Source organism: Musca autumnalis, unplaced genomic scaffold, assembly GCF_047663935.1.
Source record: "Musca autumnalis isolate F117 unplaced genomic scaffold, ASM4766393v1 scaffold_4, whole genome shotgun sequence".
Lineage (NCBI taxonomy): Eukaryota > Metazoa > Arthropoda > Insecta > Diptera > Muscidae > Musca > Musca autumnalis.
In genome coordinates, this window is record NW_027411977.1 from 150,644,634 (window position 1) to 150,668,703 (window position 24,070).

The 24,070-nt window shown below is 33.0% G+C and overlaps 1 protein-coding gene across 4 annotated transcripts in view; it reads right to left on the bottom strand.

Annotated features, from left to right (window-relative positions):
- FMRFaR (FMRFamide Receptor) overlaps window positions 1-24,070 on the bottom strand; it is a 191,088-nt gene that overhangs the window by 116,837 nt on the left and 50,181 nt on the right. For all 4 annotated transcript variants that reach the window (XM_073980591.1, XM_073980593.1, XM_073980592.1 and 1 more), the window contains one exon: window positions 21,628-21,924. The gene's annotated coding sequence lies outside the window, so the exon portion shown is untranslated. The remainder of the gene's footprint in view (window positions 1-21,627; window positions 21,925-24,070) is intronic.

The window sequence follows — 24,070 nt, forward strand, 5'->3', positions numbered from 1 at the left end:
AAATCATTCTCGAAGTCTGTAAAATAGGCAAGACTGAAGCCAGACAAGGATAAAAGCAAAGGTGAATTGTACAGATCGACTTCGCTTTTTTCGCCCGTGGCAAAGACCCTTGAGGCTTTATTAATCTTCCCAGCGTCAGAAATAGTTATCCAGTTGCCGATCATCAACATGGGTTGCGTAAGCAGCACAGCACGACAACAGCGCTGCACGCCATCTCCACACATAATAGTCGAGAACTCAACCTGAGCAAGCAGTGTGATAGCGGTCGACTTAACAAAAGCCTTTGATACTGTCAAGCACTCCTCGCTGCATGAGAACATCAAGTATATGTGTGGATTTCAGTCGTACGTGGAACTCAGGAACAAGAAGTCTAAGCCCCATAAAGTGAAACAGTGAGATTCCCAAGGTGGAGTGTTATATCCGGGCTGATATCTCCCTCCAGATGACATTGAGATCTTAACGTATTCGGATGATTGTACGATCTTGGCCCCAGGTACCTTCCCTGATGTCATTTGAGAAAGCCTGAACTCGTATTTGAGTGATATTACTCCGAAGACTTCAGACAAACAAAATGTAGAGCCCCAATTGACAAGAGCCTTTTCTGAGCGATTGTCAACCTGTGCTGAATCCAACGAGAACAAACCTTTTTTACGGACAGGTGTTCATGCAAGGATGCCTCTATTTCACGGTTTGTCAAATAACGATCTTGAATTTTCAGTTCACGCACGGCACCAATGTTTTCTGACACAACGGCCGTTTTCGGACGACCTTCGTTTTTCAGCGAGCGACGTTTACGATTCATTTAAGATCATCGATGCGCTCTTGTCGTGATAATCCACACCGAATGTTATGAAAAATGACGAGAATGTTCATAAGTAAATTCCATTCTCTGGCAAATTGATTTTTTCAAGTCACTGTAAACAACCCATCACGTGGTCGTACGTCAAACCGTACTGAGTATGTCAAATGGCGTCTGACAACCCATAGAATTGCTTATGCCAGAAACTTTTCTAGTATCCCTCGTATCATATACTATTACAACCTATTATAACCCGAGTTCAAAACACCCTCATCTGCTAATAATCATAAAAGAACAATGAAGGGCTATGAATAGAGGCGACCATCCGATACTCAAGATAGTGCACACTACATATGGATATGTACCTAAATAACATTATTTAAAAGAAATATTTATTTATTTATTTATTTATTTATTTATTTATTTATTTATTTATTTATTTATTTATTTATTTATTTATTTATTTATTTATTTATTTATTTATTTATTTATTTATTTATTTATTTATTTATTTATTTATTTATTTATTTATTTATTTATTTATTTATTTATTTATTTATTTATTTATTTATTTATTTATTTATTTATTTATTTATTTATTTATTTATTTATTTATTTATTTATTTATTTATTTATTTATTTATTTATTTATTTATTTATTTATTTATTTATTTATTTATTTATTTATTTATTTATTTATTTATTTATTTATTTATTTATTTATTTATTTATTTATTTATTTATTTATTTATTTATTTATTTATTTATTTATTTATTTATTTATTTATTTATTTATTTATTTATTTATTTATTTATTTATTTGTTTATTTATTTATTTATTTATTTATTTATTTATTTATTTATTTATTTATTTATTTATTTATTTATTTATTTATTTATTTATTTATTTATTTATTTATTTATTTATTTATTTATTTATTTATTTATTTATTTATTTATTTATTTATTTGTTTATTTATTTATTTATTTATTTATTTATTTATTTATTTATTTATTTATTTATTTATTTATTTATTTATTTATTTATTTATTTATTTATTTATTTATTTATTTATTTATTTATTTATTTATTTATTTATTTATTTATTTATTTATTTATTTATTTATTTATTTATTTATTTATTTATTTACTAGCAAAATGCCCGCTACTTCGTATGCGGAAAGGATTTAAAAAAAAAAACAAATAAACAATACATAATATGGAAATGGTACCATTAAGTACTTTTCGTATACTTATGGTACGTATTTCGACGACATATCTCAACCATACACTGACATTAATACAAAATAATTGCAGAAATCGTAATTTCAAATCTCAAGATTCCAGCTGTATCATTTCGTACTCTTCGTACCCATAAGTGACATTTTCCAAAACTACCTCAATCCTTCAATTTAACAGCAATTAAAAAAAAATCAGGTTTCCAGGTCTATCTAACGGATTGAACCAAATCCAAATTGTACCAAATTTAGAACAATTTAGAACTTTCGTACCCGTAAATACGAATTTTCAAAACTTCCTTAATGCAACAGGGCTACAATAATCATAATTTCATATTGCAGGATTCCACCGCTATCCGTTCACCTAGATCCAAATTGTACTAAATTTAGTATCACTTAATACTTTTCGTACCTATAAGTATGATTTTTCAAAACTACCGGAATCCTACTCTTCGACAGGATTCTAGCTCCAGTAATTCACCCAAATCCAAATTGCACAAAATTTATTACCATTCAGTACTTTTCGTACCCATAAGTACGAATTTCCGATACTACCTGAATCCTACACTTATACAGTAATATTAATTCCAAATTTCAGGATTTCAGCTCTATCCGTTCACCCAAATCCAAATTGTACCAAATTTAGTGTTTTCCGTACCCATAAGCACGAATTTCCAAATCTACCTCAAATATACAGTAGTAGTACTGCTCGTACTCATAAATACGAACTTCCAAAACCATTTCCTTATTTCAACGCCACTTCCCAACCTTGATTCCCATACCAAATTTGAAGATTGTAGCTATATCCGTTTAAAATGTACAATTAGTACCAAATTTAGAAACTTTTAGTACTTTTCGTACTCTATAGTACTGTAGTACTTTCGTACCCTTTGGTACATCTCTATAACGCTCTATCAGTGACCCCTCGTTCAAAATTTCAGAATTTAGCAACCTTGAGTACTTTTCGTACCTTTCTAGAACGAATTTGCAAAAACCCCTTTACACAAAAACAAATTGTACCAAATTCTGTACCATTTAGTACTTTTCATAGTACGTATTTCCAAAGTCATCTATCTGCATATATTAACCCCACACACAAACAGTGGCTCTAAGAACAAATTTGGAGAATTCCAGCTCAAATTTATATTTATGGTATACACGTATTTCTTAAACCGTTCGTCCAATAAAAAATTTACCAAACTTAGTACCATTAAGTACTCTTCGTACCCTTCACTTCAACAGTAACCGTAATTCCAAATAACAGGAATCCAGCGCTATCCGTGCACTCAAATCCAAGTTGTACCATTTAGTACAATTTGGTACATATCGTACCCATAAGTACGAATTTCAAAAACTACCTCATCTCCAAATTGTACCAGAGGTAGTACCACTTAGTACTTTTCGTACACATAACTACGAATTTCCAAAACTACCTCAGTTCTACACTCCAACAGTAATCCTAATTTCAAATTTCAGGACTCAAGCGCTATCCGTCGCCCAAATCCAAATTGTATCACATTTAGTACCATTTACTACTTTAGTACTTTTCATATCCATAAGTATGAATTTTTAAAACTATCTTTGTCTTACACTCCAATAGTAATATCAATTCCTAATTTCAGGATTCCAGCTCTTTCCGTCCACCCAAATCCAATTTGTACTAAATTTAGTACAATTTAGTACTTTCGTACTATGAGTTTCCAAAACCCTTTTGTTACATTTTTCTTACTCTTCATCAGTGAGCCTCAGTCCAAATTTGAGGAATCAAGCTCTGTCCGTTCACCCAAATCCAAAATGTACTAAATTTAGTACTATTTAGTACTTTTGGTACCCACAAGTATGAATTTCGAAAAACTTTCACAATCCTAAACTCCACCAGTAATTTCAATTACACATTTCGAGATTCCAGCTCTATCCGTTCACCCAAATCCCCATTGTACAAAATTTAGTACTTTTCATACACATAAGTACGAAATTCCAAAACTTCCCCAATCCTACACTCCAACAGTAATCTCAATTCCAAATTTCAGTATTCCAGCTCTGTCCGTTCACCCAAATCCCTATTGTGCCAAATTTAGTACCATTTAGTACTTTTCGCACAAATAAGTACGAATTTCCAAAACCTCCCCCATTCCTCAATCGTACACTTCAACAGTAATCTTAATTCCAAATTTCAGGTTTCCAGCTCTGTACGTTAACCAAATCCAAACTAAATTTAGTACCATTTAGTACTTTTCGTACCCATAAGTATGAACTTTCAAAACTACCTCAATCCTACACTCCACCAGTAATCTCAATTTTAAATTTCGAGATTCCAGCTTTATACGTTCACCCAAATCCAAATTGTACTAAATTTAGTACCATTTAGTACTTTTCTTACACATGATTACGAATTTTCCAAACCATTTTCTTTTAGAAGCAACACTTCCCAACCTTGATTTCCATACCAAATTCCATGATTCTAGCTATATCCGCTCAAAATATATAATTGGTAATAAATTTTGTAAATTTTAGTACTTTTCGTACACTTAGAGCTTGAATTTCCAAAAACCCATTAGTACATCTTTCTAACTCTCCATCAGTTACCCTTATTCCAAATTTCAGAATTTTAGCTCTTCCCGTTTGCCTAATACAAAGGGTACCATATTTAGTACCTTTTACTACTTTTCGTACCCTTCTAGATCGAATTTCCAAAACCCCAGCCTTATCTCACCCTTACACACCAACAGCAACCTACAGTAAAAATATCAACTTTCTAGCTTCAGTCGTTTCGTCTGGGCGATGATATGTCAGTCAGTCACTCACTCACTCATCACTAAGCTCTTTTATATATATAGCTTTATTTATTTATTTATGTATTTATTTATTTATTTATTTATTTATTTATTTATTTATTTATTTATTTATTTATTTATTTATTTATTTATTTATTTATTTATTTATTTATTTATTTATTTATTTATTTATTTATTTATTTATTTATTTATTTATTTATTTATTTATTTATTTATTTATTTATTTATTTATTTATTTATTTATTTATTTATTTATTTATTTATTTATTTATTTATTTATTTATTTATTTATTTATTTATTTATTTATTTATTTATTTATTTATTTATTTATTTATTTATTTATTTATTTATTTGTTTGTTTATTTATTTATTTATTTATTTATTTATTTATTTATTTATTTATTTATTTATTTATTTATTTATTTATTTATTTATTTATTTATTTATTTATTTATTTATTTATTTATTTATTTATTTATTTATTTATTTATTTATTTATTTATTTATTTATTTATTTATTTATTTATTTATCGCTTAAAATAAAATACCAACATTGAGTTCGCACTCTATGTACCATCAAAGAAAAAGCTGAACGCTATGGCAACTCGTTGCAAAAGTTATCTTCCGATTATTTTCCAAGGTATTTTTAGTGGAATTGCTGAGATTTGAAGCGAACTATTAAACAGTTCGAAGGTACCGAGTGTTTGGTATTTACACACATACCTGCACACTTTTAACTTAATTAATTTTCCAATTTCAATGACGTATAATTCCGTGAAGACGTCATTCAGCTGATGCCTCAGTGACTTTCGTGAATATGTCAAAAGAAAACTTTCCTAGTTACTCAACTCTTGAAAACCGAAGGGAAAACAACAACTAAAAGTAAGAATGCGAGTAATGGAATATTTGTTGAGTGAACGTTTGTGTGTATGTGTGCATCTCAAAGCCAAGTAGGAAAACTAATAAAACTCTTTACTATGTGTCAGGGTATGGCACCATTGAGGAATAACATCGTCGTAGCTCATTCACATGAACTGTGTACGAAAATAAAAACAAAAGTATTTATATTAAATTCTGGCCACTTTCAAAGGCAAGGCATCAATGCTAGGAGGATCCAATAAAAAATCAACGAAACAAAAGAAGAAGCGAACAAAATGTTTACGATTTTTTATTCATTTTCCATCCAGTTGACAATACAACAATCTGCTGACCTTGTATTTGCCTTGCTAATTAAAAAACACAATAAAACGACGAACTTAATGGGCTAAATACATACATACATATGAATGTGTGTACATATGTATGTTGTACATACATCCCAAAAGCATATGAACAAATTAACACAAAATCTTCCAGTTTGTCAATGCTATTAATATCTGTGTCAATGGACAAAATTTATAGGCGTTTTAATAGTCTATTAAAAATGAATCGTGTTCCGTGTAGGGGTTGGGATCGAAAATTCCCGCACGCATGTGGAATTGTCAACTTTGCGAATGGGAATTTATTCTACCCTACACCACAAATTTGTCTTTTTATGTAAAAATCCGGGGAGCTAGGGCATTCATTATTCCTCGTCATCAATCAATTGTCATTTCATTGCAGAAAAAAGTTCAATAAATTTTAACACGGCTTGGACAAAAACATTTCTTAATATTCGTCCTACGCCCAGATCTTTGTATACCGATCGTAATATCTCGACCAGATAAAACGATATACCTATGTGTGTCGGTCCAGCCCTCCGTCCATTATAAATTGTAATCAAACCAATTATAGTCACGAAATATTGAATGGATTATTTCCAACAAAACTATACGTCTTTCGTTTTTGGTGATAATACTTTAAATATTTAGACGGTAAAATGGACAGAGCATGAACATAAACATGTTGGAGCCAAAACCTTCCGATTATCGAAAATTGGGAGGGTCCGTTCTATGGGGGTTATATGAAGACGTGGAGCAATACCGAAAATAGCAACTTTCTGCCGTTTCGGTGAGCACAACCTTCAAAATTCTGAAAATCGGGAGCTACGCTTTTATGCGGCCAATATGAAGACGTGGACCTACCAAATTTCAGCCATTACGGTGTGAAAATGAGGCTAAAACTTTCAATATATCGAAAATCGGGAGGTATTGTTCTATGGGGAATATATGAAAACGCCAAACATCCTAGGAGTAATATAAACTTCTATACCAAATTACAAGGTCTGTCTACACAAATTGTGAGCTGTACCTTGATTTCAACAGACCGACGGAGGGACGGACGAACAGACAGGCGGACAGACGGTCATGGTTATATCGACTTAGAATTTTATGCTGATCAAGAATATACTAAAAGGGTCTCCGACGTATATTTCAATGTGTTACAAACGGAATGACAAATATGATTATACCCTCCATATTAATTAAAAAGGATTACTAACCAATCAAACAAACAAATATATACATAAAACCAGCACTTTACGTACATACACACAAATATATGTAAATATGTCAACCTGAAAAGATAAGCTTAAATTAACCCATGTGTCAAAAGCTTTAAAATGTTTAACATTTTTGCCAGTCATCATTATTTCAAGGTCAAAATGTCTGGTTTGAAAGTGTTTTATGAGCCTCATAAATCTCGGAATCTTCTTCATTATTAAGCATACCAAAAATCTTCAAATTTTACAACTATCACACCTGACATAAAAATCTTTTCCTGCCAACTGTTAAAGGCTGTCGTTCTCCCAGCACGAGGGATAATAACAATAATTCTATGTGTGTGTGTGTGTGTATGTCGCCATAGACTGCCTTTTTCGTTTAACAATAGATAAACTATGTATATACGCCCACATTCTAATATAAAGAAATGTTGTTGGATATCATAAAGAAACACCTTTACGGTTTATATGTTTTCTATAAAACATCCCTTTTGTCATTCGAACAACAAAAAAAGGCACATTAGACCATCTCATAACAAAGTCTACTGCTGTGACAATAGTATTATATTCAACGTCTATTATATTTAAAACGGTACATACACTAGGTTAGCTACCATCAAAAAATGAATATAATAGACTAGTATTAGCGTTAATTTTTATAAAGTGAAAAAATGTCACTAAAATCAGCTATAAGCTTGGAATATGAAACTCCACTTAGGTGAAGTAAGAAGAAAAGAAAAACAAATAAGAACGGTTGAATTGAAGTAAAATGAATCAGTTAGTTTCCTTTCGTTTATGAATGTACTGAGCTCCTCCGCAACGTCAAGGCGGAAGAATATCAATTTCTTCTAAACAAGGTCTAATACCAATGAGACATCGATGTGTTCTACTCATTCACAATCCAAACTACCGTGTTACAGTCTTTCCATTTAGACGATGTGTGTACAACCTTGGGTGTATACCAAAATATGAACTAGGGATACGTATTACCAAGCAAAAGTCGACTTTTCGATCTTTTGATTTTTGGATAAAACTCAAAAATCAATCTTTCGTTTGATCAAAGTCCTTTGTTGGATAAATCCGACACCATCAATGTCAATTCGATTTTTGCAGCTATTTGAGTGCAATTTAATTATGTTTCTCGTATTTGCATACAAAGAAATTAGTTAAAATTATCCAATTACTGTGAAAAACAATAAACCTTTGCTCCGCTTACTTTAAAAAGAAATGGTGTGTTCATAGTACCGTTATGCTTGGTTTACATTTACGAAATCCACTCGATTTCAACTGTCAATTCCATTGCTTAAACGTCAAATGAAATTCAATGGATTTCGGATGAGCTTTCATTTGACGTATACGCAAATGAAATGGACAGTTGATATCGAGTGAATTTCGTAAATGTAAACCAAGCATTGGGTTAACTTTTTTCATCAGTACAACAAATAATATAATATTGTTGTCTTGCTCTTATCAATGTAATCTGTATATTTCATTTTCGTAGTACATCAAAAAGTCAAAACAGAATTGATCATTTGATTTCCAATGCAAAAATCTGAAAATCATAATAGAAAATCGATCTTTCGATTTTCTATGAAGTCAAAAGTCGACTTCGATTTCTAGATTCTTCAAATCTAAAAATCGAGGAATCGATTACTCGAAAATCGACTTGTGTTTCCCTAATATGAACCTATATTGATTATTTTTTGAGTGGAGATTTTCTACCCATTGAGAATCCGAAATACTAAGTAAAAGTCACTACCGTAGACAAATCCTTCAGAAGACTTCCCATCAAGCCGTATCGTTGTACCTTCCAATACCAAATTACATCAATTTCGTAAAGGAGGAACCGTTATATACCCAGCAAAATTTGAAGGAAGGGGTTCCATGCGATGATGAACCCATGCAAAGGAAGTCGTGAAATATCCGATCTTTTCATCAGAAGATGAATTTTGTGTTTTTATTTATAAACAATTTCAAAATATATAAGATTAATTATTTACAAAAGGCTTGATGTTGTCGGAGACTGAAATCACAACCAACGTTGTTAAAACTTTCGTCGTAATGATAATGTCATTGCAAAGCATTGGTGAAAACGACATGTCAAAGCATTGGTGAAAATGACATGCTTTGGATCCAAAAATGAATAGCATCTTTTGGGAACCACGCTCATATAAAATTCATCGATGAAGATGCTAAAAAGACGACATGCCAGATCACTTTCACCCATGATTGAATGTCATCTTTGACATTGAACATTTTGCTGGGTAGGGGTTGTACCAAATATATGGAAATACGGCGCCAATTTTCCGTAAAAAAGTTTTCTGACTTTTGGAACTTTAAATGTCGAATTGCAACTATTATACTGTGCTACATGAAAAATATTCAAGGGTTCTGATACAAAAATTCTGTCGTGTTATAATGAAAATACCTTGGGTTCCTTCGGATCACTTCGTTTTTTATTTTATAACGGCAAATGTAGTAAAAACGGGGTTCTAAGATTTTCAACTTTAAACCAAAAGTTATGGACATAGGTCCACGTTTTCATATAGCCCCCATATAAAGGTACCCCTAATTTCAAATGTTTTGACGTTTTTAGTTACATTTTCGGACCAAATTAGCAATAATTTGGCATTTAACTTTCGATATGGCCAAGAAACTTCTCCACCAAAAATTATGGACATGGGTCCACGTTTTGTTTAAAAAATGCAGAAATACCTGAAATCGGGCGGTACCGTTATATGGGGACTAGAACAAAACGTGAACCTATGTCCAAAATTTTGGGTGGAGAAGTGGCTTGATCACTGGAAACCCCAAATGTCAAATTACAGCAAATTTTGTTCGAAAATGTAGCTCAAATCGTCAAAATACCGGAAATCGGGCGGTACCGTTATATGGGGGCTATACCAAAATGTGGACCGATAAGATGTGCCTACAAATAAAATACCCATCTTTCCAAAATTTCAGCGTCCCATCTCAATTTTTGTGGATGCTAGAGGGATTAGCACAGACGGACGGAGGGACGAACTTGCATAAAAACCCAAAAGTAAAAACATAAAAAATTGCATAACTTTTCTATTTTTCAACCGATTTCATTAGTTTTTCCGGTTTTCGCAAGCTAGCTTAATTACCTTGGAGCACAAGGAAAAGCATTTTCCCGTTTTATGATGCGATTTTTTCGCCCTTCAACCACTATAACTTAAAGCCATTTGTTAACAGATTTCAAAACTTTGTGGCTTGTTCGAAAGTTATTATTTGTCCTTTTAAAAGAAAAGAAAACCAATAGAAATCCGTTGTGGAAATTAGTAGTTATGCCGGTAAAGTTAAAAATCTTAGAAATCCCTTTTTCACTACATTTACCGTCATAAAACAAAAAAACGGTATTTTCGTTATCCATGGACACGCCGCACAGAGGACGAAATCATTGATCTAGCGGCGCGAAAGTCAAAAAATCAAAGTATAAAATTGCGAAATGTTTTCCATTATATCGATTACAGACACTCTGCTGACTAAGATTTTGTTTTTACTTTTTTGTTGTTGTAAATATTCACTCAGTTATTCAGTGTCAAGTGCAAGAAATTTTGACGGATCAGATTTTAATAAAATTGTTGCTAAAAACCTGATCTCATATTTGTTTAATTGTTAAATAAATTCGTAATAAAACTAAACAAAGTTTATTTTTTATTGATAGAGGAGGGTTTAAGTTAGATTAAAATTAAATGTTTGGGGCCTGAAGTTACATAGTTATAAAGCAATAAATTTTCAAATAGCTGCAAATCTTGCTGATAAATGGTCTTGAAAAATAGCTTAAATCCTCAAAATACCCTAAATCTGTCGGTACGGTTATATGGGGGCTATATCAAAATGTAGACCTATGTTCGCAATTTTTTGGTGAAGAATTTTTGTGTCCACTGGGAACCCCAAATACCAAATTACACATAATTTGGTAGGAAAATGTAGCTTTAAATCCCCAAACTACTGAAAGTCGGGAGGTACCTTAAAAGGGGCCTATACCCAAACGTGGACCTATGTCCAAAATTGTTGGTGGAAAGGTTTAGTGATCACTAGGAGCCCTAAGTACCAAATTACAACTAATTTGGAAGGAAAATCGAAATCGAATATCAGGAGGTACCGTTATATGGGGGCTATACCAAAATATTTACCTATGTTGTTCATATTTAGTCCATAATTACCCACAGACACAGATTGAGTTTGTGCAAAATTTCAGAAAGATATCTTCATTCGTTTCCAAGATATTAATTTCGCGCAGCTAGATCAGTGGTTTCGACCACTGTGCGCCGTTCGGACCCATATTATTGAGCTAATATGAATCGTGGTACACTCATTGATATGAGAGAAATCTCTCTGTCCCTTCTGTGAGTTTTGTGGAATAATTATTTTAATGTGATATACTATACTATAAAACAGTATACCAAATTTAACCCATTCCTGTATAATAATTCGCCTAAAACCTTGAAGTGCCATAAATCAGGCGGTGCCGATCCATGGGGGCTTTAACAAAACTGAGACTTATATAAACAATTTTTGTTAATTAGCTTTTACCATTTGGTAGAGGTCCAGATCCAAATTTCCGTCGAACAAAAACGGAAACAACTATGGAAACATGCGTGGAGTGGAGATCAATAAAATTATAAGTATGTTTTAAACACCTGCATGGATACAACTGAATATATCAGTTCCGACATTTTTCAACATTGAGTGAGTATGGATATGTAGAATGTAGTTTCAGTTACAAGTTGATACTGATACTTTTTCAAACAGGTATGATATGAGTTGGTATAGACAGAAAAAAGGAACATATTTGTTTATATCTGGTTTGTACAATAGGGTTAGTCATTTTTTCATTTTTTTCGAATATCAAAAATCTGTGCAAATGGCATGTAGGGCAGGCAAAAATAATAAGAATTGCGTTTTTACTTTTTCGAAATTGTAAAAAAACTTTCCGCACAAAATGCAATTGCTTTAGCTAAAAACAAACTTTTTTAGTTTACTTTTTTTAAATTTTTAAATTTGAGAAATTTTTTTCTGCAATAGTTGTTCTTGCAAATAATTTTTTTTAGTTGGTGTTAGTGCATCGATTTCAAATATGCAATTTGATCAAAAATCTGTCATTTAGTTTTTAAGCTACATCGATTTTAAAATTTGCAACTCGGTTTCATTTCCCAGTTTTAAAAATTTTAAACGAGTTGCTCTAATAAAAGTTTGACAATAAAGAAGTAATGTCATAATACATAATTTATATCGTTTTTTTTGCATATGTGAAATGGATGCACTAAAACCAACTAAAAAAATTATTTCCAAGGACAACTATTGCAGAAAAAAATTTCTCAAATTTAAAAATTAAAAAAAAAAAAGTAAACTAAAAAAGTTTGTTTTTAGCTAAAGTAATTGCATTTTGTGCGGAACGTTTTTTCACAATTTCGAAAAAGTAAAAACGCACTTCTGCTTGTTTTTGCCTGCCCTATATGCTATTTCCACAGATTTTGAATCTAAAAAAAATGACTAACCCTATTGTACAAGCTGATATAAATGGATATTGGTGTGATACAATAAGTATTTATTGTATGTAGACCAAACAAAATAGGAATTGAAATTGAAAAATTCTCACAGAGCTGAATTTTGGTGGAAATGTAGGATTTGTCATTACAAATGAGTCCCTAAAAATCTCTGTTGATGCCATGCGTGCAAAGAAACTTATTCATGGTCATAGGTCATATTTTTGGGTTTTTTTATATATGTCAAAAACTGTGAGCCTTACCAAAAAGTGACTAAAGCAAAAGACAACGACCGTAAAATTCTCTATAAGATATGGCGTTCCTAAAAGTCACATAATAATGATATGCACATATAAAGCACCTATAACTTATTTGACCCGAAAGTCAGCATACAAAATCTGGTTAGACCTGGTGCTACTGGACCGAGTACTACAAATCAAATCAAAAATGTGAATTTCGGTATTCTTCAGAATCATTCCATGGACCAATAACAAATTCTGCATTATGAAAACCATTAGGAATAACAAAATCGTTTAATTTGTAATGGAGGGTATATTATGTTTGTCATTCTGTTTGTAACTCCTCCAAACAATAATTTAAGATCATATAAAGTGTATATGTTCTTTATCAGCCTGCTTCTACACCGATATAGCCATGACTGTACTTCTGTGGAAATGACTTTAATGTCCGAAGTATGTATGTGGATAATACTTCGGTAAATGTATTGTACGTCCATTCAGCTTGGACCAACCCCTACCTTACAAAGTGACGCGTCGTTTTAAGGGCTTTTGAAGGCATTATTCTCCTAAGGTCAATCCCTGACCAGAACACCAACATTTTCGGCGGTGGTGGCCTGAGTATTTCAGCCATGAAAACTTATTTACAAGTTGTGTCGTAAAACACTCCTTTCGGACTCGGCGATGAAAGTAGGTCCCATATCATTGTGGCAATATGCAACGCTGTGCACTCATTGATATGGAAGAAGTATCCCTTCTCCCTTCCGGGATGTTGTAGGCGCATATAATATGTAAGTTTTTGTTTAAACGAACAATAGGAAAGCAAATATGTTACTCTCTCCATCTCCCTCTCTGTTTAATCACCACCACACCAATTTAAAAATGTAACAAGCTAACACTTCCCTGCGGGAAATAAATTGGTTTAAAGGTATTTTAAACCTAGTTTTGAAATAACCACAAAAAGCGTTTCAATATAACAAAACTATTTGCAATAAATATTTAGAATATAATAAAACTATTTTTGATAAATATTCGCGTTTTCATTATTAGGTCGGAAACTTTTCTAGTAGCCCTCGTACATTCCACTCACTGAACCCAGAAAAACATTCAAATTGATGCGTTCAGTTGTAATGTCATGTCTTTAATATTTATTTATCCCCTAAATAATAAAAATGTTGAAAAATGTTATTTTTGATGAAATTTTCCTTTGAAGTTATTCACACAAGCCTGTTACACCTATAGTATCTGTTGGTATCTGTAGTATTTGAAAAATATCTGTTGTACAACAGATACTTGAGAACGAAAAAACAAATAAAGTTCTCAATCGTTCATATACAACACAGAACTGTTTCTAACAGTTATGTTATTGTAAGTATACACAACCCAAACAATATCATAACTGTTACACTCATTCCCACATTTATATCATATCATATCTGTTATGTATATGATATATCTGTTTTGTTGATACAAACAGTTATACCATTGCACGTGTTTAGTATGTTTACAACGAAAATCAGACCTAAAAAACCAAAAGGAAGGCTATAGTATACACATTTTATATATGTATGTCATTGTTTCAATTTAAAAATTCCATGTGCAAAAAATGTAAAATCATAATCGGTTTCTTATTCAATGGTTTATTCATTCAATATCAATTGAGATAAATGTAAATTTATATTATATTTTTATATTGGCCCAAACAATATATAAATTGTGAGGATATACTAAGTCTACTTGGGAATTTCACAATGTCGATATTATAATTTCAAGTGATTTCAATAATGATTTGTCTCTGAATTCCATAGGTCTATCAAAATTCCAAAAATAATCACTCTAGCGTCCACAAGAATTGGTATGCGGGTATCTCACGTTTTGGTATAGCCCCGATATAACGGTACTGCCCGATTACAGATATTTTAACGTTTTCAGCTACATTTCCAGGCCGAATTAGCTATAATTTGACATTAGGGGTTGCCAGTGATCAAGAAACGACTCCACTAAAAATAAAGTGGAAATAAGAACTGAAGTACGACGAGATGTATTGAAGTAAAATGGAACAAATAGTATCCTATCGCTTATGAAAGGATATTATTTTCGGATAGGTATATACATATTCTGTGTGCCACCGTGGTACAATGGTATGCACGCCCGCCTTGTACGATGAAGGTCGTTGGTTCGATTCCCCGGCCAGGCAACATCAAACATTTTTCAGTTGTGGCAAAATACCCCTCAGTAATGTTGGCGACATTTCCTGAGTATTCCAGCCATGTAAAACTTTTCTACAAAGTGGTGTAGTGGTGTAGGTCACATATCATTGAGCTAATATGAATGGGGTGCACTCATTGATATGAGAGAAGTTTCCCTTGTCCCTTCAGGGATGTTTGTGGAACAATTATATACATATTCTTTCGCGTGTAGTGTTTTTGGATCAACTTTTGAGCGAAACATAGCTTTTAGCGGTCGAAAATTGGACACTGCCTAAAGACGGACCTGTCGGTTAGAGTCAACTTTTGCGTGTAATAATTTATAATAATTTTTCCACAAACATCCTAGAAGGGACAAGGGGAACTTTTCTTATATCAAATAATGCACCCCGATTCATATTAGCTCAATGATATGGGACCTACTGTTTATCGCCGAGTCCGAACGGCGTGTCTACATGGTTACATAGCTGAAATACTCAGGAAATGTCGCCAACATTACTGAGGGGTATTTTGCCACCGTTGAAAAGTGTTGATGTTGCCTGCGACCTTCATCGTGCAAGGCTGGTGTGCATACCATTGCACAACATTGACACCCAACTTTTGCGTGTACATTGCTGTATTCCCAGACAATTTATATTCTATTTTTCTGTAAACAGTTTTATGTTTTAGACATTTAAGCACGAAAATAAATGATTATAAATGTTTCCCCTATGCAAGAAGTACAATATTTCCACAAATTTCTTAAATTTAACAACGAGTGACCTAGGAATTTTAAATATTTATATATTTATGGCCCAATCCGTAACAAAGTAACATCCAAATAATTTGTTTCCATCAAAAAATTTCTTCTTTGATGACACCATAAAATAAAGAAACCTCAGAAACCCAAGGGATATGATGATCCTTTCAAAATTCTTCCATTTATTGAGATTCATTGGCGAACAAATGTGTTCTAGAAAAATGTTGACAAAATGTCGGCAATATATGCCCGTAAAGCCCCACAACTATGGCATATCCTTTGTTGCTGTGATTGTTATTCCAATTATACAACGAAGCTGGATTATCAAACACTAAATGTCGACCAAGTGACATTATTTTTTATTGGATATTTAGAATGGCAAGGGTAAAAAGTATGTAAATTACAGGGATGTTATACAACAGACAGACGGCAGCCTTAATTTGCATTAACAGCCTTAATTCAAATTAATTTGAATATTATCCACATGCACACATAATGCACAAAATCAAACTGGTCAAGCGTTGCTGACCCTTGTTTTATGTTACCTTTTATTAAATCATCAATTATATTTTTCTTGCATCGCTAATTAATCGGGACCTGCAAGTGACTATAAATAAAACATTTTGAGAAATGTTGGTGTCGATATCAATTTAACACACCGCCAAAAACTGATGACATACATTTATTTCATCTGCTGCAATAGTATAAGTGGAAGTGTTTGCCTGAAATCTAAACGTGATTTGCTTCTTAAATCCTTCAAGAATCGATCAAAAGCTTCTAGGGAATTGTTTTGTGCCATGGTTCATTTGTTTCAGATGATAACATCTATTTAATATTGCATGTGTGCCCTTTATTCAAATGAATGTCCAGTAATGAAGCTATATCTATCGATATGCTGCCTTCTAATTTAAACATTTGCTTTCCAAAAAGACCAAAGCTTCGTTATGAATAACATCTGGTATTTCCAATGATTTGTAACATATTTAAGAAAGTGGGAGTGGTTGGGTCTTATGGTTCGTAAGTTTGACATATATAGCGCATTTTACAAAATTGGGCGCAGGGCATAACCCGCACCTCAGACATTGAACAAAATATATAGCTTTTTTCCACCAAGGGCCATTCCCGTACTTCATCTGAAAATGACGTGGAAATCGGGACGGACACAACCACCATTGTCTACCGAAAATGAGTACCTAGGGTCGGAGACATAACCACTATTGCCTCACATATTAACTTTCTCACCGACAGGTTCGTCAGTTTTGCTAAAATAGCGATTTTAAAAAATAGGGCATTGGGAAGGTTCCCCACCCCCTCCTTGTACATTCTCTGAAATTTATTTAAAAAAGTGCGCGAGCTAAAAATACGTTTTTAAAAAATATGGCATAGGGGAAAGTACCCCGCCCCCTTCAAAATTCAACAAAATATATAGCCTACTTTCACCACGGGTGATCCCTGTACATTCTCTGAAATTTGCAGAATATCGGTTCAGCCGATTTTGAGTCCATACGGAACATAAAAACATACCAACATACACACATTTTCTTTTATACAAGATTTAGCAATTTCAATATGGCAATTTTTATTTTCACAAACATTTCATTACCCACCATACCAATTCTATCGAAAATAATATCTTCTTCAAATGTTTCTTTACAGTTTTGCGATTGTTTTATAATATTAAAACGACTCAAAAAAATTCACGAATATATTAAATTTACTTTTGCTTTATCGTGGTGAGAAAGTCAATGGTAGAAAGTATTTTGTAAACCTTTATGAAATGGTCTGCTGGGTACAAACAAACAACACAAACAGCTGTTTCATAAATACATAAACTATAGTCTGTCAGGGTAAAAATTTAATTCAAATTAAGGAATTTTTAATGCAAATTAACTCTGCCGTCTGTCTAGGGCATAAGTCCGAATACACAAACGTACTACTCCAAACGTATATTAAATACACGTTTATGAAACATTAACGATTATTCAACAAATTTATTTAAAGAAACAATTATGAATTGTAACAGCAGGGAAACTCAAATATCAAATTAAGGGCATTTCAATAGAAAATGTAGCACAAATTCTCAAAATAGTGAAAATCTTTAGATACCGTTTTATCAAAACGTGGACCGATATAGCCCATTTTCAACACCAAACATCCTAGGAGCAATATATACTTCCCTACCAAATTATAAAGCTCTATATTAAATATTGCCAGTCGTATCTTGATTTCATCAGATGAACAGATGGACATGGATAGGGTCTGTGATGAATATTTCGATGTATTACAAACGGAATGACAAAATTAATTATACACTCCATATTATGGTGGAGGGTATAATAAGAAACAAAAGAAAATAAAGAAATCGGTTTAACTACCGCGGTCTTACTTTTATATAATGACGTTGCATCATTTTTTTTTTTCAAAAATTACAACTAAAAACTTGTGTAAACCAAGCAATTTTGCTGGAGTCGGAGTCTGAGTCGGAAAAAATAACTCTACTGCGACTCCGGGCAAATTTTATCTACATTATAGAAATATAACATTACATTCAGGACACCAAATTTTTTATCTGAAATCATTATTTATTTTAAAAGAAAGCTATAAGAAATCATATTCACAGGATATTTACATCCCTCTAAGGTCTAGTCTATTTTTTTGTCCAATTGATCCTTTAAGTTTTTGCAAGCAAACCTAATGTTCTATGACAATCGAATTATGAATGGACCTTTAACGTCTTCATAGAAGTTTTTCAATTTTCTGCCTGAAGACCTACTGGTCTTCTCATCTTGTCTTTTACGATAAATCATCCTTTTCTTCTATTAAAGTACCTGTAGGAATCCTATGAAAGACGTAGTAGTCTCCATGGGAAATCCTACTGATTAGAATGTGACACAAAATGGATATCACGGTCTGGGTGTGGAAAATTCCCTTTGGGAATGAAAGCACCTATTGAGTATATTAAAAACCCCAAAGGATCCTATAGCTAAAATTTCTGAGTCATTATGCAATGAATTTTTTGATTGACCCCCATAATGCTTAATAAAATGCCATTGTATCTCTGTTTGCAGATATTTCGAGATGACACATTTTCAGTTAAAAAGAATAAGCAATCTTTGTCGAATATTTTGTCCTTTCAGCTCAGTTCCTTCCATGTCCTTTTTGTTCTTGAACTGAAAAAGTAACACAAGATGAAACATTCTACATGAAAAACTTCGACAAAAATGTTTCTGTTTATGTAGGTTCCTCACATACAAGAAATCGATATTCTCACGTTTTTATTGTCTTTTATTTTATTATTTGTGTAAATTTCGTATAAGCTATTACCTATGTAAGAAATTCGGATGGTTACCTTTCTGAATTAGGGCATGATAAATTCGTTGTTGGTGAGAGTGAATTAAAAACTTTTTAACAAGAGATTCATCCCGCCATAATTCAGATGAGTAACAAATGGAGAATCTTTCTTCCAGGATCAGGGCTATAGATGCAGAAACTCAAATAACCGCATCTGTCCGCTGAGTTTTCTACACAATTCATAACTTATACGAAATGCACTGAAATACATAGAGTGTTCATGAGAAGGATCGTTAAAAAGTTATAACTACACTACATAAAAGTAAAAACTGTAAATAGTATAGAATATGTGGTAAAATTTGTAAGTCGATCGGAACAAAAAAAAAACCATGAAAATGGCTTTAAGGGTCTCAAAGCACTCTAAAATGTTGCCTTACATACAGTCGAAAACCTGGACATGAATTGCTTAAAGTTTTTACCGCAGTAGTAATAATGATTTGTTTTTACCCATTATTTTCATATACTCGTGCAAAAAACGACAAACATTTTCTAACTAATATTTGTTGCTATATTTCAATGTAAGCTTCAGCAGAAACAAAATATGTAGATACGACTTTTACTTCATTTATGTTCTGCAGTTGAGTATGATATTCGAACGAATGCCCTTTCTAAAGAATATGTTAGGAAAGACTAACATATAAGCCTATACATATGTGTCAATATATAGAACAAAAGCTAAAAATTTGTGCACATTTTATTAGTTTTTATTAGTATACTAATTCACCCCGGAGTCGGAGCCGGAGCCGTGAAAAAAACTTGTCTGGAGTCGGAGTCGGAATCGAGCCAAAAATACCTCGACTCCGAAACCCTGGCCTAAGCCCAATGAAAATGTGGGATAATACGGATCAAGGTCCTGTATTTAACCTTTTCTGCAAGAAGAGTTTCCAAACAACAATTCCAAATGCTCTCATAAAACAAAAATTGGGCAATTAAAATACATGGGAAAGATACCAAAACATTGACAAAACAAGTAAGAAAGTATCAGTCAGCTGTGCTGACGGTGAAATTCCCTCAGCCACTGACCAAAAGAAATTCCATACCAAACACAATATTTATGTCGTATATAAAATATATTAATTTCACGATCACAAGTTTGCTTTAAAATTTGTACCTACCATAATGTGGCGCTATACCAAATCATTGACATCTACCAAACATTTTTAGTAACCAAACATCTTCATAAAGGACTCGCAATATTAAATTACGTTAAACTAAGTTTAGAAGAAATTTTTGAAAAAGTTTTAGAGTTATATGACACAATAGCCATTTGAGTATGTGGCTTTGGAGGGGTTTGGAGCTATTAGGCCATGATCTCAGGGGGTATTGGCATGCACCGGAAAAAATTTGTACCGTTGTAAATAAGGCCACTAAAACAACCTACTGAAAAAATAATCAAAACGATACTGAAAAATTTCGAAAAGATCCGAGAGGAGCTCCTAAACTTCACTTTATCTTGTGTGGCAGGTACCCGAAGGAATGGACCGATATAGTCCATATTCGAACCCGATTTATATCTGGAAAGAATAATACGATGTGGATCAAATCGATTGCTCCCTTAGAGAATTATCGTTTACACCATTATACAGAAAAAATTTGAAGACAAAAAAAAATTGAGACAAATTCAAATATCTAAATCCATGTTCTACAGATTTCGGATTTCGCTTTGCTTCAAATTCCAAGAAAAAATAAAATGTGATTCCCGAAAGTGGCCTTGGAAAAATCAATCCGTTTTAACGGTTATGAACATATTAAACCCGCTCCTAACATAAACCAGTTATGAAGAAACCATAAAAACACGCATTTATACTCTAAAACATCCACCAAAAGTAAATAAAAATATTAATTCAAGTATTGTCATGGCAATATGTAGTTCATACCGCTCATACGGTACACCGCAACGTATACGTGACGGTGTTATCAAAATCACAAAAACGCCACCAAACTTGTCAAACGAAAATATTCTGAGGCATAAAACTCGAAACGCCTACAAATTAAATGGGAATGAATAAAAAAATGAACGAACATGAACTTGGCTGATAGTTAGTTGTCCTACGGAAGTACGCACACAGACCACACAAACGATGGCACAGGTATACAATACAAACATACATACATACATATGTATGTATGTAAGAAAGTATTTGCACACCCATTCAGTTGCCTAGTCTTGTTGGTTGCAAGGTAGTAGGTAGCTCTGATAAGCATTTTTAAGTGCCCATAAACACATCAGAAATTTGCAACAAAGGTCATCCCAAAGAGGTCCTCTGGAATGTGTCATAAAAAACCACAAAAGCAAAAAAAAACACAAAAGAATGTCATCGTACCTACCTTAGGTCTTTGTTCCGTTTGGCAAATCTTTACTAAAATACTTATGTATATTCATGTGGTGGCCCGTACTGTAGTATCTCTCCAGATGTACTCATGGCTGTCATCTGTACGTATGTAGCACTTGAACCAAGCAAGCCTTTAGTATTCTTTCGTTGTTGTTTCGTTTGTCAAGAATTTTTAAACAAATTTCAATAGATTTGAAATTGCCCTGCTGTTGTTATCGATGATGATGTTATGCTCGGCAGCCGCTATTGTTGTTATTTTGCCCTCAAGTTTGTTTTCTATTCGTTTCCACAGCTGTTATTGAAAAAGAAAGAGAGAAAATAGAAATAAATTTAAAGTGAAATAACAAACAAATTGTCTTCAATTTTATGTGTTTGATGGAAAAACCAACGAACATGATTTTAGTACACATTTTAAATGGTATTTAATTTTAGTTGACACTCTTGCAGGAGCCACAAAACAAAATGGGTAATTATATCAATATTTGTATACAAACACACAAATGATGCTGAAACAAAAAACAATAAAACAACGAAAGGGGAAAGAAAATAAACGATATTGCAATTTGTTTAAAATAATTGAATGTATCGCTGACAAAGCCCACAGTGGCGGACTTTAAGTAAAACAGTTTGTAAATAAAAGGGTGTAAAAACTACATGCAATTTTATTCTATTTGTGTTAGAAAAATGTGCTTCGTAAGAAATTTGTATAATTTACTTTTTTTATTTTCCTTGTCCGTCCGTCCATCCATCTGTTTGTGGGAATCAAGATAGAGCTCGTAATATTTAAGATAGAGCTTTCTAATTTGGTACAGAAGTTTCTATTACTCTTAGGTTGTTTGATATTGAAAATTGTCTATATCGGTTAACGTTTTCATATACTCACCATAGTCCCCATTTTCGGTATTTTGAAGGTTGTGGCCTCAATATAATAATTGTTCCACAAACATCCCAGATGGGACAAGGGAGACTTCTCTCATATCAATGAGTGCACGCCGATTCATATTGGCTCAATGATATGGGACCTACTTTTTATTGCCGAGTCCGAACGGCGTGTCTTACGACACCACTTGTAGAGAAGTTTTTCATGGCTTAAATACTCAGGAAATGTCGCCAAGCATTACTGAGGGGGAATTTTGCCACCGTTGAAAATTTGATGTTGCTTGGCCTGGGATTCGAACCGCAGACCTTCTGAGTGCAAGGCGGACGTGCAAACCATTGCACCACGGTGGCCCCCAAATGTGGCCTCAATATCCCACCAAAATGGCGTTAGGGGTATACAACTTTCCACCTGAAATTTGTCAGTTTAGGTCCACGTCTTTATATAGCACCCATAGAATGGTACCACCCGATTTTCGGTATTGATATTGAAAATTGTCTATATCGGTCCACGTTTCCACATAGTACCCATAGAAGGGCACCTGAAATTTGGTATTTAGTCTTCGTTGTGCTATACAATTTTTCACCAGAAAATTGTCGTTATAGGTCCACGTCTTCATATAGCCCCCATAAAAGGGCACCTCCCGATTTTTTTTACTTTGAAGGTTGTGGTCTAAATTAGAGGTGGGCGCGTGTCGTGCCGTGAGTAGTGCGTGTTCGTGCCTTCCTGAAAATCGCCGTGTTTGTGCGTGTCGTGCCGGAATAAATTTTTGGCCGTGCGTGATCGTGTTTTTTTGTTCGACACGATTTTGCACGACACGACTAAACACGACCTGCACTATGTGTCACGATCGTGCTAAATTTTTGGGCTCCCTTTAGAAGACGTGCAAGAGACCATACTAAACAAGAAAGTCGAACAAGAATATAAAACCGACCAAAAAATTCACCAATTGTAGTTTTCCCAAATTTATTTTCTTTGTTTTTGTAGTCTGGTACTTTTTGCCGTTTTGTTATGGAGAGGCCAGAACAAAAAGATGATGTTTGTTTGCCATTTGTTTTGTTCATGAGAGAGAAGCAAATACAAAAACAACTCAGCGGGTTAACGCAATATACTGTCTTTGAAAATCAATTTGTTTATTTTGCTAAATTTGATATTGAAGACAAGTTGGGAAATTCTGTATTTGTAACCGACAAAGGTTCCAACGTTGTTTGGGATTTTAAGAGATTTAAACGTATACCTTGCGCTGGCCACAATTTGAGCTTAGTTATGGATGATGTTGTTGAAAAACATCCTTCTTCGAATTGGGAAAACTGATTGACTGATCAAAAAAGCTTGTAAGATATTTTAAACACTCGGAGATAAACAACAAATTGTCGAAGACGTTACAACCAGATATAAGAACACGTTGAATGCTTGAGAGCATATACCAAGTCCAGAATGAGATTAAAAGTATATTGCAGGAAAATAATGAGTTGGATCGTATATCTGACTTAAAGCTAGAACCTCTATTGGGTTTTCTTAAAATATGCAAAGAGTGTTCCCAAAAATTAAGTTCGGAAAA